The sequence below is a fragment of the Cupressus sempervirens genome, chromosome 3, assembly GCF_028749045.1.
Source record: "Cupressus sempervirens isolate cs-2001-9-10 chromosome 3, ASM2874904v1, whole genome shotgun sequence".
In the NCBI taxonomy this organism is placed as follows: domain Eukaryota; kingdom Viridiplantae; phylum Streptophyta; class Pinopsida; order Cupressales; family Cupressaceae; genus Cupressus; species Cupressus sempervirens.
Window position 1 is genome coordinate 907,827,455 of NC_143120.1, and position 6,370 is coordinate 907,833,824.

Below are 6,370 nucleotides of genomic sequence, written 5' to 3' on the forward strand. Positions count from 1 at the left end.
TGTAAATAAACTTAAATGATAAATGATTTAAATAATTATATAAATGTATATTATTAGATTAAATATTAATATTTTTTTTTTTTTAAATATTAATTTGACTTCTATTTAAGTCCAATATTAATATTTATTTTTCTTTTAATTAATAATGCATCTAGAGATAACTCAAACTTTAAATTATAATTACAATTAAATTATTTTTAATTTCTCTCATAATATTAAAGATTCATAACTAAATGATTATATAGAGAACTCATTATAACTTCTTTTAAAATATAACTAAACCACAATTATATATCTATTAATTTGTAACTCCACTTGCACTATTAAATATAAAATAAGTTATAACGAACTAAGAGTTTTTAAAAAGAAGTAATATTAAAAACCCACTTATAAGAAAATAAGTAGAATCTATTTATTTAATTTTGAGAAAATAATAATATTAATTTTTTAATTAATTTTTAATATAAAATATTTAATTTCTGAAATTAATAATTTTTTTTTTTTTAAAACTCAAAAATTTTTTATATTTTTATAAAATTAAAAAAAATGCAATGACTATTTTTGTATGCATTTTATCTCTCAAATCATGCAAGCATAATATACTTAGTTTTTTATGTTTAGTGTATTTGTTTTCACATGCAACCATAATATACATAGTTTTCTATCTTTAGTATATTTGTTTTCACATGCATGTATAAGTTTAGTTACATCATGTTTTCCTCTCAATTAATATTATTTATTTTTTCACTAAAATTTGCAGCCAAACTATTTTAGATATAAGAATAATATTTATCTTTATTTAGAAAATTCATGATAATCACATGGTTCTAATGGCAAGTTTAAAATTGAAACCCTAGATGTTCAATTTGTTGTTCTCTTCCAATTTTCTATAATCATTTTTTCTCTATATTATTAAGAGTTTTAAAATAATACAGACATAATAATTTTCTAGATTTTTCTTTAGTTTTCCTCAGCCAAATTTTCTTAATCAATAAATTTTTCTTTCAAAATCTAGAACATAATTATTTATCCAAAAATCAGTAAAATAAATTAATAAGCATTATGCAAGTACCTAGGAAGACACGAAGTAGACAGATTTTTGAATAAAATTCTACAATGGGTTTTCAAACCCTACCTCAAAATAACAATTAAAATTTGAGACAATTTGTGAATGTGGGTAAATCCAAACCCTTTGAAATTTTCAATAATTCTTTTGCTCCAATTCCAAATTTTGCTCCCCAAAACCTGTGTCTCTCAAATGAACTACAAACTCTCTAATAAAGAATCATAACCCTACCTAGGGTTTCTATTCTCAATTCCTAAAAGCCACTAACTTTATTAAATAATAATTAATTAAATTATATAATTCTTTCATGCCCACTTAAAGAACTTTTCAATTAAAATATTATTTTATTTCCTTTTTCCTACAATTTATTAATTAGTGCAATTACTATTTAAATCAATGTTTATTATTTAAATTATTAATAATAATTAAATCTCATTATTTAATTACAACTCTAATATAATTATTATTAATTAAATAATTATAATAAAGCAATATTAAATCTTAAATCCTTTAATTCTTTTTATCTAGCTTCTTAAATTAAACGTTTCAATTATATCTTTTTAACTAAAGCACACAGTTAATTAATTTCCAACTAATTAAATATCATCATATTTTAATTTTTGTTTAACCAATTTTTTAGAATAGACTTTTTAATTAAGTCTTTTAATTAAAGCACATATTTAATTAATTTTTTAATTAATTAAATATCTTCATATGTTAATATTTTCTTTTTAATCAAATAATATTTAATAATTTTCAATATTATATGAGGTAAGACATATTGGTAAATTGTGAGTCTCTCATCAGGGACGTCTTGGGTTTGAATCTACTAGAGATTAACACATAATAATAACTAGCAATTGAATGTTTTTGTACATGCAACAATAAGCCGGTAGAACTTTTATATGAGAGAGATATGTAATTCTAAAAATGATAAATAACAATCCTTTCTACTTAGGATTTTCTTACAAATTGTATTGGTTCTAATCAAATAGATAATAACATTTAATTTTGTTAAAGAAATTAAAAAGTTGATGCGAGAGATTTTGAACTGTAGGATTCTTAAACAATAGTTCTTTTATCTCTCAAATTACCATGTTAGAAAATGGATTCTTAATAGAAAACTTTAACCCTTAAAATCGTTAAATTAAATTATATAAATGTTTGATAGAAAGTGGCAAAGAGGGACCCACTACTACCTTTCCAAAATATTGAGATGCGTTAACATTTATTTTTAAAATATAGAGATGTGTTCAGAAAGCTCCCTCTATTGGGGGTGGGTTGGTTGATTCTTCTCAGGATTCTTTGAAGGCGAATTTTGTTGCTTTTCCTCATGAAATGATGGTGGCCAATACTGTTGTTCCTCCTTCGAATGTTGCTATTTCTGATTCGATTATTGCTCCTCGTGTAGCTCTTGCTTCGGGGGGAGTTGTTGCTCCTCTTTCATGTGGTGGTGGTACTTCTTCCTTGGATGAGAGGGCTTTGGGGGATGCTTGTGGTTTGGAAGACTTTGCTTTGCAGAAGGCTGCTAGGATGGTGGAGGATGGATGGACAAAAGTAAAAGAAAAAAAGGTCAAGCACTCTTTTCCATCATTTGATATGTCTTTATGTTCTCAAAAGATGGGATCTAAAAGTAAATCTTGAGCCTTGAATTTCCTTTCCAACTGCTCGCTTGGTCTTTTTTGAGGTTGTTCTTTTTTGTTTTGGTTATCCTGGTCTCTTTGGCCTGTTATCTTGTAGTTTGACATGGTTTGAGATCAAATGTCTTCTTTTGTAACCATGGGGTTTCAGAATCTCGTTTAAAACCTATTTAGGTGGTAGTAAAGCACTGTGTTATCTATGAGACCACCTTGGTCGCCTTGTTTTTGTCGAGTGACCTGTTTCATCTACGGTCTGTTGTTTTTAAGTTTGGGCTTCATTGAAAATCATAAGATCTGTAAAGCGTTTCAGGCACCCTTCAAAACCTGTTTTTCTTAATCAAAAACATTTATTTTTAATAATTTAACTCAAAGAAGAAAAGGGCATTGCTTTGACCAATGACAATGAAGAAAAATACTTTTACAATTTTAGAATGTTAAATATTTAACATTTTAAGTTTATGAAATATAAGAATGTGTTATTATTAAAGAAAATAGTGCATTTTGATTGGTTCAAATTAGAATATTTAATAACAAATTATGTTTGCAAAAATTATATAACACCAAATAAAAGGAAATAAAATAAAATAATTACACAACACATAATTTTGTTGTATGAAAATGTAGGGGTTGTATAGTAATATGTAAACCTATAAACATCACTCTAAAAGAAACATACTAATTTACTAAAATTAAAACTTAAAAAACAACTCCTTCCAATTCCAAAACCTAATGTTGAAGATTATGGAAAGATCAATAGAATAAAACAAAATCATTCTAGTATATAATATTCCAAAACCAAATGTTGAAGATTATGAAAAGTTTAATAGAATGAAACAAAATTATTTTAGTCTATAATATTGCCATCTTTAATGAAATTATTTTTTTAGATAAAATCTTTAGATTTTAATCTAAAAATTCTTGTTGTTTTGAGTCTTCTATAAAAATTAGAATTAGAAATAGAAACTTCAACAAATCAAAAAAGTTAACAAAAAGATTGGCAAGGAAAAGAAAATTTCTTACAAAGGCTAACTATTGGGTAATAATTCATTTTTTTTTAATATAAAATATTATATAAATCAACATAAACGCCTTAATTCAACAACTATCTAGTTTGAGATTGATAAAATAAAGAAATGTGTTTTGATATCCTACCCAACATCTAACTTATTTCAGAAAGAAATCTTTTGAGCAAATTATTTATGCCTCATAAGTACACCGCAGGTGCATTCAAATTATGTCTCTTAACTTTTGCAATGGCATACATGGAGTGGTATTTAACTTGAATCTAAAAAGTGGAGTGGAGTGGAGTGGAGCATCAAGTATTAGGTAGTCTCAACTTGTGCCATATGAGTATCAAACAAACATAAAAACCTACTCTCCTGAATGTATCTTATGATGACAGCAAGGGTAGATCCTTCAAAGCCTATGCTATAAGTTTTGAATATATAAATCCATTTCTAGTTATAGTATAAAAATCAGGAATGTAGCCACTGATCGAACATGGATATGAATGTTGTAGATCTACACAAGATGTAAGATTCTCACATTGATTATCAAACTGTTCTTGTTTCTTACTTTCAATCCTATGAACATGCAGACTCTGCAAGGATTGTCAAATTGTTATTGTTCCTAACTTTTCACACAAAACCAAAAAGGGTCAAAATATGCAAATACAAAACATAATGAAAATGTCAATGTCTGGAAATGGAAAGTACGTGTTTTAGGTTTTCACAGAAGAAAATACTAGGCAACAAAAGGTTGCAAAGAAGAGATAGAGAACACATCAAATTGAGCAACTAATGCACAATATGGATTTGCAACCATTAGCATTCCTCTGATAATTTTCAAAAAAAATGCTAAATAAAAAAATTGAATGTCCCAAGCAACTGCAGAAATTTAAAGACATGGCAATCTAAAAAACTGTGAATGGAAAAGGAAAAAACCAGTGGAAAGAATAGTAATAAAGAAGAATTGAAAGAAGTTAAAAGAAATAAGAAAGAAAGAAACTTAATAATAGAAAGAAATTTAAAAGAAATTTTTTTTAAAAATCAAAAAGTGTAATAATCTAAAAGTTGGTTGAGGCTGACAATTTTCCATGTAGGCTAACAATTTTCTAGCAAAATAATGTAAAATATGTGGGTAAAGCTCCTACATATAAGCCTATTGGCTTAAATTAATCTAACGACAATAATAAAATGTATAATATATAATCTAGACTTCAGTTGATTACCAATCGAAAAAATCTCAATATTATATAATTAACCCAAATATTATAATTATATCATTTACCAAATAAATCACATAGCCAAATCCACATAAAAGCACCAATACAAAACCTAACCAAAACTTGAAACAAAGATGAACTTGTGGATTTAAGAAGGGTGGGCAGTCAAATACATGTCCTTCTCAAGACAAGTAAATAGGCTATGGTTGGAATTGGACATGAACATAATCTCCTCATTTTTACCATTAAGTTATTGTGATAGGCATGCTCATCCTGGCAATTCAAGGAATTCGATGTCCAATACCTACAAATTTGTATAAAACACAAGCATGTGCATGTGCATATAGTGGGTAGTGGTACATCGTGTAGATTCTAATTAGCAGGTGACTAGGACTCCTTCACTCAACCATATCAAGTATGTCAAACATAAATGTAAAACAAACACACATACCATACACATGCAAGTATGAGGTAATTATAATAGCAAATACTAAATGTAAATAACATCATATTCTAACATGAACATCTCATCATCATGAAGACATAATAAACATCTCTCTAAGATACACCATATGACATCATCGCAAAAGTAATTTCATTAACTAACTAAGAGCAATTAAGACGTGTCATTACAAATAGGAAATTGTTACAACCTAACACTTTCAATTATCAATTAAGAGCTAACACGTCTATACAAGAGTCATAGAACTTAAAAAAATAAGTCTCCAATGATGACAGAACAGGGTATTACATGAAAATCACATAAAACATAGAAGTAATGGAAGAATTTATTTAAAATTTATAAGATCCTTTAAAGAAAAGGAAATTCAAATAAAAATAAGTTGAGTCGTAGTGCCTTTAAAAGTTTTGAAAAATGATGAAATGACATTCAATATTCAATTAATGAAATGTTAAATATAACTTTTTACCGAACAAAAAATAATAATAATGATATGTTGGAAATATTTAATTGTCAAAATATTTAAATCTCAATCACTTCGAATGTGCACCCATGAGTGAAAAAGGATAAGTGAACTCACGAGAGAAGTCGAACACAAAAATTTCGACGACAATTTTTGGAGAGAACGTTCATTTTGCATAAAGCTTGAAAGCTCGAAGAAATATGGAATATTTTTTGCGACTCTGTCAATTATTCTATTTTAAAGGAAGGGCATTCAAGGTTTAAAGGGTTTTACTAATCAAAGTAACATCTTGAATTTCCTTCAAGACAATAGTCACATAGTTCTATGTGAAGAAATTCTAGGACAAAATCATTCTAAGGGGGTCCAGTTCATTTTAAGGTGGTCAACTCTTACGTAGGTACATAGAAAGAAGGAAATGATCAAGATAAATAATTTTACATGTGATCAAAAGCTGCATATAAGTCACTAAATGATGCAATCAGAAATATTTCCAGACATCCACGCCCAATCATCTTCA